The sequence below is a fragment of the Alligator sinensis genome, unplaced genomic scaffold, assembly GCF_000455745.1.
Source record: "Alligator sinensis unplaced genomic scaffold, ASM45574v1 scaffold326_1, whole genome shotgun sequence".
In the NCBI taxonomy this organism is placed as follows: Eukaryota; Metazoa; Chordata; order Crocodylia; family Alligatoridae; genus Alligator; species Alligator sinensis.
The window spans coordinates 1,205,378-1,215,634 of record NW_005842239.1 but is presented as its reverse complement, the minus strand read 5'-3'; the positions used below and the strand labels follow the sequence as shown (position 1 = coordinate 1,215,634).

The following is a 10,257-nucleotide window of genomic DNA, read 5'->3' as shown; positions in this document are numbered from 1 at the left end:
CGCTGCTTCTTCCCCAAGATGGTAGCAATGTAGGCCCAGAGACAGCTGTTATCCATCAAGGCCCCTGGGCTTGGAAGCAGCTCTTGTTCCAGGCTCTCTGCAAACTCAGGCAGGAACTTTCTACTGGTCCTTTTTGAATGATTTACATTTTGATGGTTTTCTTTGCAACTGTTAGTGCTAGCAAGGACATAAGGAATGGCATACTGGGCCAGACCAACAGCCCATCTAGCCCAGTGTCTTGACTCTGATAGTAGGGAGAATATATAAATAGGGCATGTCTACAGTGCTCTTCCCTCTGTCACACCCTCCCTGGTATCAACCAGGGAACCAGCCCTGGCTGTTTTATTTACCAGCTCACAGTTGTCCTGTCCTGTGTCAATGTGTCTAAACCCTTTTTTGACCCTGGCTATACCCGACCTCTACTGCTTCCTGGGGCAGTGAGTTCCCCACGTTAACTAGGTGCGGTGCAAACAATACATCTACATCCTCTTGTCTGCTTCTTATTAAGCAGCTCCCAGCAGCATAGTTAATAGTGTTAATGTTTCAATGACTGACTAAGATTTAGGTAAACCCTCACTGAGATGAACCAGGCGGTTCACACCTCTTGGAGCTCGTGTTAGTTAGCGACTCTGATTTGTTAGCGAGCGCTTCTATTTATTTAAAGTGTGAAAGCTGAGATACTAGAGCTGAAGATGGCCATTTGTGACACAGATGTGGTCTGAGCACAGAACTGGAACTCAAGCATCTGTGGTTGCTTTCTAGCAACGTTATATCGGCTCCTTTTGTAGCCTGAATTCTCTGCTTGAGTTTTCTCTTCTGGTAATGAGGGGCAAGACTTCTTTGGCTGGGACGCAGGGTCAGGGGCATCACAGTGTTGCACCAGTGTCCAAAATACTGGCGTTATATAGTGCAAAGCGTAATTGCATTACAGGAGCCTACGACCGTAGAGTGAGAACGAGCTGGTTTGATGCTGCAGCCCCTGATTAAGAGGCATCATGTGGTGCTTAGTGTCCATCTGGTGATTATTTTTCACTTTCAGATTGATAAATACGATTCATGGTTCTCTAGAAACAGACCTCCCATTGGCAGAAATGTGGAAGCATTCGCTTGCCTGATGGAAAGGGGTCACTTCCAGCACAGGAACAGGACGACAGATGGCCTGGCGAGGAGGGCAGTGGACGTGGATGCTATTTCCAACTTTGCTTTTGATTCCCTATGTGACGTGGGGCTAGTCACTTCATTGCTGCTGTGCCTTTTCTGTCACATGGGGGTGAGCCTCTCTTAGCTTCCAGAGGGCATGAGTGATGAGGAGAACAGGCTGAGCAGAACCTACCATAAGGGAAAAGGGAAGCCAATTTAATTATCTGCTGCTGAAAAGAGCTTGCTGGAGAGTGGGAGCACACAGTCCTCTGTGTATCTATCTGTGGAATGGGTACAGCACAGCCAGCAGCAGCATGCAAAGTTTCTCACCTTCACTGCTGCTGCCCTGCCCTGGAGGATCGACTTCTTGGGATGAGAAGAATCCATGCCATACCTAGCCCCTCTCTTGACACTGCCATGAAAGGAAACCAGCTAGCACCCACCACCGAAACAGCCTTGCTGCTGCAGTCGCCTGCCTGCAGAAATCAAGGGAAAACCTCCATTGTCACTTACGGTCAAAATACCGTAGGACCAAACCAGGGACCTCCAAACCCAAATATGTGAACGTCAACGATGTGGAGCAAGCAGGCACGGCTCCCTTATAACAGACTTGTATCCTCACTCTCTCTTGTAGGGTCCGTCTACCCACTCCACCATCCCGTCCTGGTCACGTATGGTTGCATCTCTCCAGAAACTCTTTGGGACTGCAGTTTGGGTCTGACGTTTCTGTTTGATTTCATAGACATTAGGGCTGGAAGGAACCTTGGAAGATCATCGAGTCCAACCCCCAATCCTGTCACAATGTTTGATCCCTTCTCAACGTTGAGGTGCTTCCTGTTGCTGTTGGGCTGGTTTAGGATGCAAGAGAGGGGAACCCCACTTTACTTTGGATTTTATTTTCAAAATGCAATGCTTTTACAAATCGGGGGGTCTTGAGTTGGCCAAACCACAGAGGGCAAAGTAGCAAGCAAACAAACAAAAACAATCACACAGAACAATTTTCCATTTGTTTAGTTTTTCATTGGGAAATTTTGCCTGGAATTTTGTCCATGGAAAAGTCAAACTGGAAGCATTGCAATGCAGATTTGCTCATCCGCCCCTGCACTTTGACCATTTCCGGCAGTAGCAGTGTGCCGTTCTTCAAGGCATTTCCAAAGCACGCATTGCCATAACAACCAGATGTTCTTTAGGCATGCTTCATCATGCACAATTATGTCAGGGGGAAATGTCATTCTCCTCCTCTCCTGTGCATCCGCAGACTTTGAATGGAGCCCTGCCAGCCCTGCCCTCCTTCTAGGAAAACCTCCCGACAAAGAGGTGCTTCCTGGAGGCGCCTGCAGGGCAAGAGCTTCCCCACTCATTTCCCAGATCAGTGCACGTAGGGTGGGAGCAGACAGGCAGGACATATTCCTTGCAATCATCTTTGGGAGTATCGAAGAGGCAAAGCCTCTGTCTCCCCCGTGTGATGTGCTCGCCCTGGACCACCCTAGCAGCTCTTCCATTTTCGCTCTATTACCCGCAACCAGAACGGTGCGCAGAATTGCACGTGAGGTCTTTGAAGACCGGGCCACTCAGCACAAAGACACGCATTGATCGATTAGGCCTCTGCTTTGGTTATTGCTTTCGTGGATTTGCTTGTGGACAACACTAAGGCAGATATTGTCCAGTGATTTCCTGTTAGTCCCTCTCACAGCTGCTCTCCTTTTCAGCTAGGTAACTTTTGCAGTGTGCTCTGATATTGCAGGCCCAGAGTTGGCAAATAATATGTGCCAACTTCTGCTAGCAAATTAGTCTTGTTCTGATAGACGCCGTTCAATGCATATCACTTCTATGCCCCTCTCTTTTTAAACTGTTTTATGTATACTGCAATTTCCAGATTACATTCTTAGCAGTTTTCACTGCCCGTTTTCATGGCTTTAAGACCAAGGCGCTAGGAGCATCTGCTGCTTCTACTTCACAAGCAAACTCATCATAAGATAAAATGAAATAAAAAGGAGATGCAGAAGAAGATCTGCTTTTGACTAGGATTTGGGCTGTGGAGGTGCTGCAGCTAGAGGATGAGGAAGTCAGCTCGGCTTTGTAATTTTTTTTTCTCTTTTTGAGAAATAGTATTGCAAACACTCCTCTTGGGAAAAATACAATTCCTAGCTCTTTTATAGAGCTTTTCATCTATTGCTTTCTGAAGGTGTAAGTATGATTATCCCCATATTGCAGACAGGGGAAACTCTGCCTAGAGTTATTGTTAGTGTTATTTGTTATTAGTAGTAGTTATAGTTTGCACAACTTGGGTGTTAGACATTTTGCATGCAAATAGGGAACCAATGTGAGTTCTCTGCCCCCAAGACCTCAGAGCAGAAGAGGTGGTAATAAATAAGCAAAAGGATACAAGAGCAGTCGGCCTGTGTGTTTCTGCTGCAATGCTAACCACGATGATTAACTTTGCTAATTTATGGACACTCCCAAGAGGGCTCAGTGATCCTACAGCTTGGGGGAAAAATGTTTTTTGAGAGGGGACTTGCAAGAAAGGAAGGCAGAGGCTTGGCACCTCTCATCTTGCAAGCTTTTGGGGGCAGGGATCATGGTTATGTTCTGTGCTCATCCATAACTAGATCTCCCGGGCACTGGAGTAATTCAAGTAGGCAAAAGAATAAAAGCTGGCTGGGAGGATGCTCAGAGATGAGGCGAGGGGATGTGGGGATGTAATGGCTGGGACTACAGTAGGTTTTCTGTGCCCCAAGCATCCTCCTGTTGCAACCACCAACTGGGTCAGCTCCTGTGGCCAGATTAGCACTACTGCAGTGATGGTGCCATGTTCCCTTCTGGCTTGTCACCCACAGGGGATGGACCTGTGCTCCCTGGTGCAGCAACCCCACATGGAGTCATGGTAATTATGACTATTGCAAGCCCCACAGAGCTCCTGATTACCCAGCCTGCCCCCAGCGATCAAGGGCAGGGCTTTCCACACCTCAGCATCTCTTCAGTAGCTGTCCATGTGCATGCTCCTCTCCAGCAGTGAGAACTGGACTGGGGCAATTTAGCTATGCTTCATTCAGAGATAAGCAAATTTGGATTAGATCTTGTCACAGGGTAACAGAGGGAAGATAGTCCGTTACTGGGGAACGGCTGACATCCTTACACCCCATTAATGGTCGGCACTTGAACAGTGACAGTGCACATGGGGTCACATGTGATTATCTGATGGAGAAAGCTTGGGTGCTGCTGCTCTGCAGGATTTATCAGCCCCTCTGTGGGTGCATCTACATGTGCGCTTTACTGCAGAGCTAATTAGCTGCTCAGTAAAGCATCACTATGTACACGTGCACCTGTATTCAGGTGCAATAAATAAATTAACTCTGCTGTAGGATAGCACTGTCCAGGACAAGTACTATCCTACAGTGGAGTCATTTAGTGCACTGAAACGCACATGTAGACAGTGAGTGGAGCTGGCTGGGGCACGAGGGTGCTACAGTATTGGGGTGCCTGCTGTACTGTAGCACCCTCGTGGCCCAGCCAGCCCCTCCGCCACCCAACACTATGACCCTGAGCCCCCTGCCAGCCCAGATCTGCTCCACGCTGGCTCAAACAGCTGCAGCTGTCTCTGGGTGAACTAAGCTGGAGTTTATTGAGCTGTGCTAATTGCACGTGTAGATGCACCCTGTATGGCAAAGCTGCTACCAGGAGGCTGACCATTATCCTGAGTGAATGAAGGGAAGGGGGCATGAGCAGTTTTGAGGAGTAGAAATTGGTAAGTACCTGGGTGACGGGGAATGCAGATCAAGGAGGTGTAAACCAGGTAGTCAGAGTTACGCGTTTAATCCAAGGTGATATATGTGTTCCTAGCCTATGTCAGGCCAAAGGTCAGGAGTTGGACAGTCCAGATGCAGAAAAGGATAGGCAGGGGGTGGGTTATTGGGGTCCAAGGCAGGAGCAGGGCTTGAGGCAAAGCAGGAGCAGGTGTTCGCGCACCATGCATCTGAGCAGAGTCAGGACCATGCACTAATGCCACTCTAATACTGCCTTTCCAGCTTTGCCACCACCAGTGAACCAGAGCAGATAAAAGCAGCAGTGGGAGAGTTGTACCCTAAGTACCTAGAGTACCTAGAACCAAAACCCCTGGCATGGCATGTCTGATGCAGAGCCAATGTGGGAGAAGATGGAGTGAAAGAAAAGAAGAGAGGAGCTGAGAGATTCCTTATGCAGGGCCTTGAACTGGAGAGTTCAAATGCGTCCAAATAATGTGCATGTAGGTATGTGACCCTGCAGTCATGACAGCACATGCAGATGTACCTGGTTTGCCTGCAAATTAGCTCACTGGGGTACTGTTAGTGGAGCAGGGAGCCCGGTGCAAGCTGCAATATCTGCCTGAGAAGCTGGGTAGATAGGCAGATGGCTAGTCCAGGCTGATTTCCGTGCTACTGTGGCAATACTGATAGAAGGATCTGAGCAGCTAGGTTAAAGCCAGCATGTGTATTTCTGCATGCATATCATGGACACAGACCCTTGGAACATAACATCTGGGCTGCTGTTCATATAACCCTAAAGGAACTTATAACTGTGTTTTTGCACTCAGATGGGAAGGGACTTTTCCATGCTTAAACAGGGATACCTATCAATCAAAAGCAAATTTCCTTTGGCTGGTTGCTTGCCAGACTATGCTGCTAATTACCTGCAACTGTTCTCTAGCGTGACAGGTGGCGAAAGCCATGGCCGAGTGGTGAAGGAATGAAGCTCTGGGTGTGGAGTGACAGGCCAAATGGCCAAAGTGTTGCTGTGTGCCCATCTCTATTTCTCACTTCAGGTCCATCCAAATGGGCTTTGCCAGGTCTAGACATGTCAGTGCTTTCATACCCAGTACTGGTGCCAGGGGCTTTATGGTCATGGTGCTGCCCTGCAGAAGACCACCTGCACCAGTCCAGCTATGCTTCTTCTGGCGTCCAGTCACATGGGAAATGTCTGTTCCTGGTTGCACTGGTTCAGCTAGATTGCAGCTAAAGACCTTGCTTATCTTAGGCCTTGCAACCAACACTTGAGAAACATCTAGGAACAACTGTTGCATCTACAGACCCAAGGAAGTGTCCAAGGAGCAGGTTCTCAGCTAGTATAGGTCTACCAAAGTCAATGGCACCATGACATTTTCCAACAGCTAAGCACCCTGCCCTAACATGTGTCTAACTAGTAGTTAGCTGCAATGCCTAGCACAGAGCATCGGAAGTGTAACTCTGTTTAAAGCCCCAGTTAGTCCCAGCTGGGCCCAGTCACATTGCTCAGAGATCCCCAGATTCAGCTCCACAGGAGTCCAAAGGGTAGAACACCAGTAATAAATCATGATTTGGGCAATTAGTGCATCTTTTCCATCTCCAAGGCATGTCCACATAGATACATGTCTGTCCTCCATCACAGCAGGTTCTAAGCATGTGCCATGCATGTATAGATGTTTCTCCACAAGAGTCTACACTGTAGAGAAATCTTGCCCATACTTAACAGCAGGAAAATCTAAATAATGGAGAAACTCACTGACTTCTCTGAGGTCAAGAAAAATATCTTGACAGGAGCTTAGAGCAGAGCTCCCCTCTTCTGAGCCTTATCCCACAAGAGACTCCACCCTCATCAGAAGAGCTAAAGACCCGTGGAGATAAGTGTCTGCCTTTCCTTTCTTAGATCAACTAGCTACCAAATTGCAAGAGGAAAAGAGAAAGAAAGGAAAAAAAAAAAACCCAAACAAACCACTGAAACTAAGACAGAAGTCTTCAAACTTTTTCTATAAAAGCAAACTGCTGATTCACAATATTTTCCTAGAAACACAGTTCAATCATATTTTTGTTGGAATGGGGTGTAATTAGAGAATCAGTGAGCATGTAATGACATGCATTTATTATGCAAGCAGCTATGAAAATGACTCTCTTCAGCACAAAATGATGGGATGTCATTAACAGGAATGACTCCAAGGGTGAGACCCCATTGGGATGCCCTCACATGGGGAAGAGTAATTGGGTAAAGCATCGTGGGGCTATCAAAACCCCATTTGCCTGTTGTAACAATATGGTTGCAGGGCTCGCTGGCCTCCCTTCACCATATCTTCATAAGTTATGGAACGAAGGAGTCCACGCAACATGCGTATCATTGGGACAAGCTCTTCTGCAGAGAGGAATTAAAGATGTAGGAAGCACCATCCCATTATTGGTAAAGTTCGCCTCTCTAATCATCAATTAACAGTGTCTGTCTGCATTTTGGGGTGAATTCTTGGTGGGGAAGGGGAAGGACTGATGGCTTCAAATTCGACATCCTTTCATTGAGTCACGAGGCAGGTGGCAGCATCCTGACTGGTTCTGCCAGCCTGTTTCAGTCTGGATATACAAGGAGCGCTTCTTGCCTCGTTCCTTTGCCTCGTTCGGGCCTTGGCCCCTCTACCGAGGCAGCCAGTCAGGGAGGCAACCAGCTCTGTTAATAAAGGTGAGGGATTGATTTTATAGTAGGACTCAACTGTTCCTGAGGAACCAGCAAACGACCTTTGCGCGCGTAGTGCCAGGAAGCTGCCAGATGTTCATGACTTCCCTCGCTACCGGAGGGAGGTGAAAGACAAGGTTTGCAGATGTTGTATTTCAGCCTCCCGTGCACTATCGTAAACCCAAGCACAAAAGCGCAGGGTGGCTAGGGCATAAGAGCTCGGCGCATACAGCTGTGCTCTTTTCACTTTATTTAAAAAAAATAAAGGGCCATATCCGCTCAAGGGGGAGAACCAGAATAACTTCTTTGAAGACAACCAAGCTAAAGCAGTGGGGAGGCAACTTCTTTATTCAGTGGATTTGCTTTTAACTTTGTGAGTCAACCATGTGTCAAGCATCCTGCTCTCGTTGCTGGGATCCTAGCTGTTAGACGTAGAAATTTTGGGGCTGGGGTGAGAATCTAGAGCAGGGAATAGTTATGAGACTAGGTCGAGACCAGGTAGGGCAAGCTAGATCTTCTCAGCACATTGGGTGCTAGCTGCTTTCAAAACACTTCCCCTCGTGATAAAGTGCTCTCAACCTGTGGCATCTTTCTGCAGATGGTTGCCTTTGCCTGGGTGCATCCTTGTACACGCACTTGTGCATGTGCTCTTGTGCATGAGTATGTGCTTGCACATGTGTGCTTATGTGTGCGAGTGCCTTCTTGATTGCAGAGGTGGAAACTGCAAACTCCCCATGCAAATTGACTCTCCCCTTGCTTTGCCTCGCTTGTATTTAGATGCAATTTTTAGTCAAGCTACCTAGGATTTTGGCTTTGGTGTTTTGTTCTGTTTTTTTTTTTTCCAAAGGCATTTACTTTACTGCTGAAAGTAATAAGGAGATTTTCACTAACATATAAATCTACCACCGCTTCGCTGCCTCTCCTGCAGAGTGAGGACATAGGCACTTGTAAGTCTCAGCAACTACTCTGACAAATGTTAAGATCTCATTGGCGGAGCTGGAAACTTAACAGGCATCCCAAAGATGCTTCTTTTACTTAACACTGGGCGTGTCTACATGTTCATTAATGTGCCTTAGGTACTGGGCATTTAGTTTACTACTTGCTTAATAATGTACTAACTAAACGCACAGTACCTAGAGATGCTGTGCAGTAGTGCCGGTGCAGGGTTATTTTGTGATCCTTACTGCGCAGTAGCCTAATAGCACGCCGCAGTGAGCTACTAGCATGGTTTTTAACCACCACGTTCCTGCACAGTGTTATGTGGCTGATGTGCAGTAAGCGTCTCACGTAGACATGCGCACTGACAGTGTTTTGGCTGGTTTAGCACATTGATTATACAGGGCTGAGGGCAACTTTTGTAGCTGTACTTTACATCCATTCTCCTCTTCCCCCCCGCCCCCTTCCTTATACAGGCTTTGAAAGCCCAGAAAATAACATTTAGAAACAGCTTTCCCATCCTATCTGCATCAGTATCTAGTTTCATACATTCCTTGGGGAAAACCTAGTTTTGAACCTTTTAATGGATGTTTCGCAGACATCTCTCACACCGAGCTCTGATGATGTACGAGCACTGCTTTTCCAGGGCCAGGTGGAGCACAATGAGATCCAACCTCCATGCATGTGTGCATCTTGGATGCAGACAAAGTGGCTGAGGTTCAGCCCAGACCATACAAGGGTGATTGTGTTTGGGGAGAGCAGCCAGACAGTTCTGTAGGGTCGATGCCCACCCATATGCTGGATTGCCTGTGCCTTTAAGCTCTTTGAGACGGGCTGTGCTTTTCTCTTATGTGCTTGCATGGTGCCCAGGCTTCCAGGTGGTACTGCAGTACCAAATGCAATAAAATAATATTGCAATGGCAGAAGGTAGGGCAGGGGAGCACCTTACAGACAAACTCATTCAGAGGGGCATTAGCATTCATAGACTTTAGCCTACTTCATCAGATCCTAGGAATGGACTTGCAGACAGCCAGGGTACTCAATGGAAAAGAATAAGGTCATTTAAATACAAAGGATAGGGAAAGGGGCAGGCAAGGAGGAGGCACTGCTGAGAGGAGAAGGCGTGTTGAATAGATCAATAGAGGTCTGCATTTTCACAGACCTGCGTTTTGCATTTTGACTTCAGCTTCTATTCGGACCCTAGAGAGGAGACAAAGACCAGCAGCCTCTCCCCATGCCTGAAGAAGGGTGCTTGTGCCTGAAAGCTTGCAAAGAACAATTTTTCCAACTATTCAGTTGGTCTAAGAAAAGATATCATATTCACCCAAATAACATTGCTAATCCTTGCAAGCAGGGGAATTAGCTCAGATGGTAGAGCGCTCGCTTAGCATGCGAGAGGTAGCGGGATCGATGCCTGCATTCTCCAGCTCACGTTTCCCTTTCCCATTTTCAAGAAGGGGAGGAAGGAGGACCTGAGCAACTATAGGCCAGTCAGTCTCACCTCCATCCTTAGCAGAGTCTTTGAAAAAATTATCAAGGCTCACATTTGCGAGAGCCCGGCAGGACAAATTATGCTGAGGGGAAACCAGCACAGGTTCATGGCAGGCAGATCGTGCCTGACCAATCTAGTCTCTTTTTATGACCAGGTTACGAAATGCCTGGATGCAGGAGGAGGGGTGGATGTCGTATACTTAGACTTCAGGAAGGCCTTCCATACGGTGTCCCACCCCATACTGG

General features: G+C 47.5%; 1 non-coding gene across 1 annotated transcript; it reads left to right on the top strand.

Moving 5' to 3' along the window:
* The first annotated feature begins 9,873 nt into the window (after window positions 1-9,873).
* Window positions 9,874-9,946, top strand: TRNAA-AGC. Its single transcript has one exon. It is a non-coding gene; the product is annotated as a tRNA-Ala (tRNA).
* Window positions 9,947-10,257: the final 311 nt, after the last annotated feature.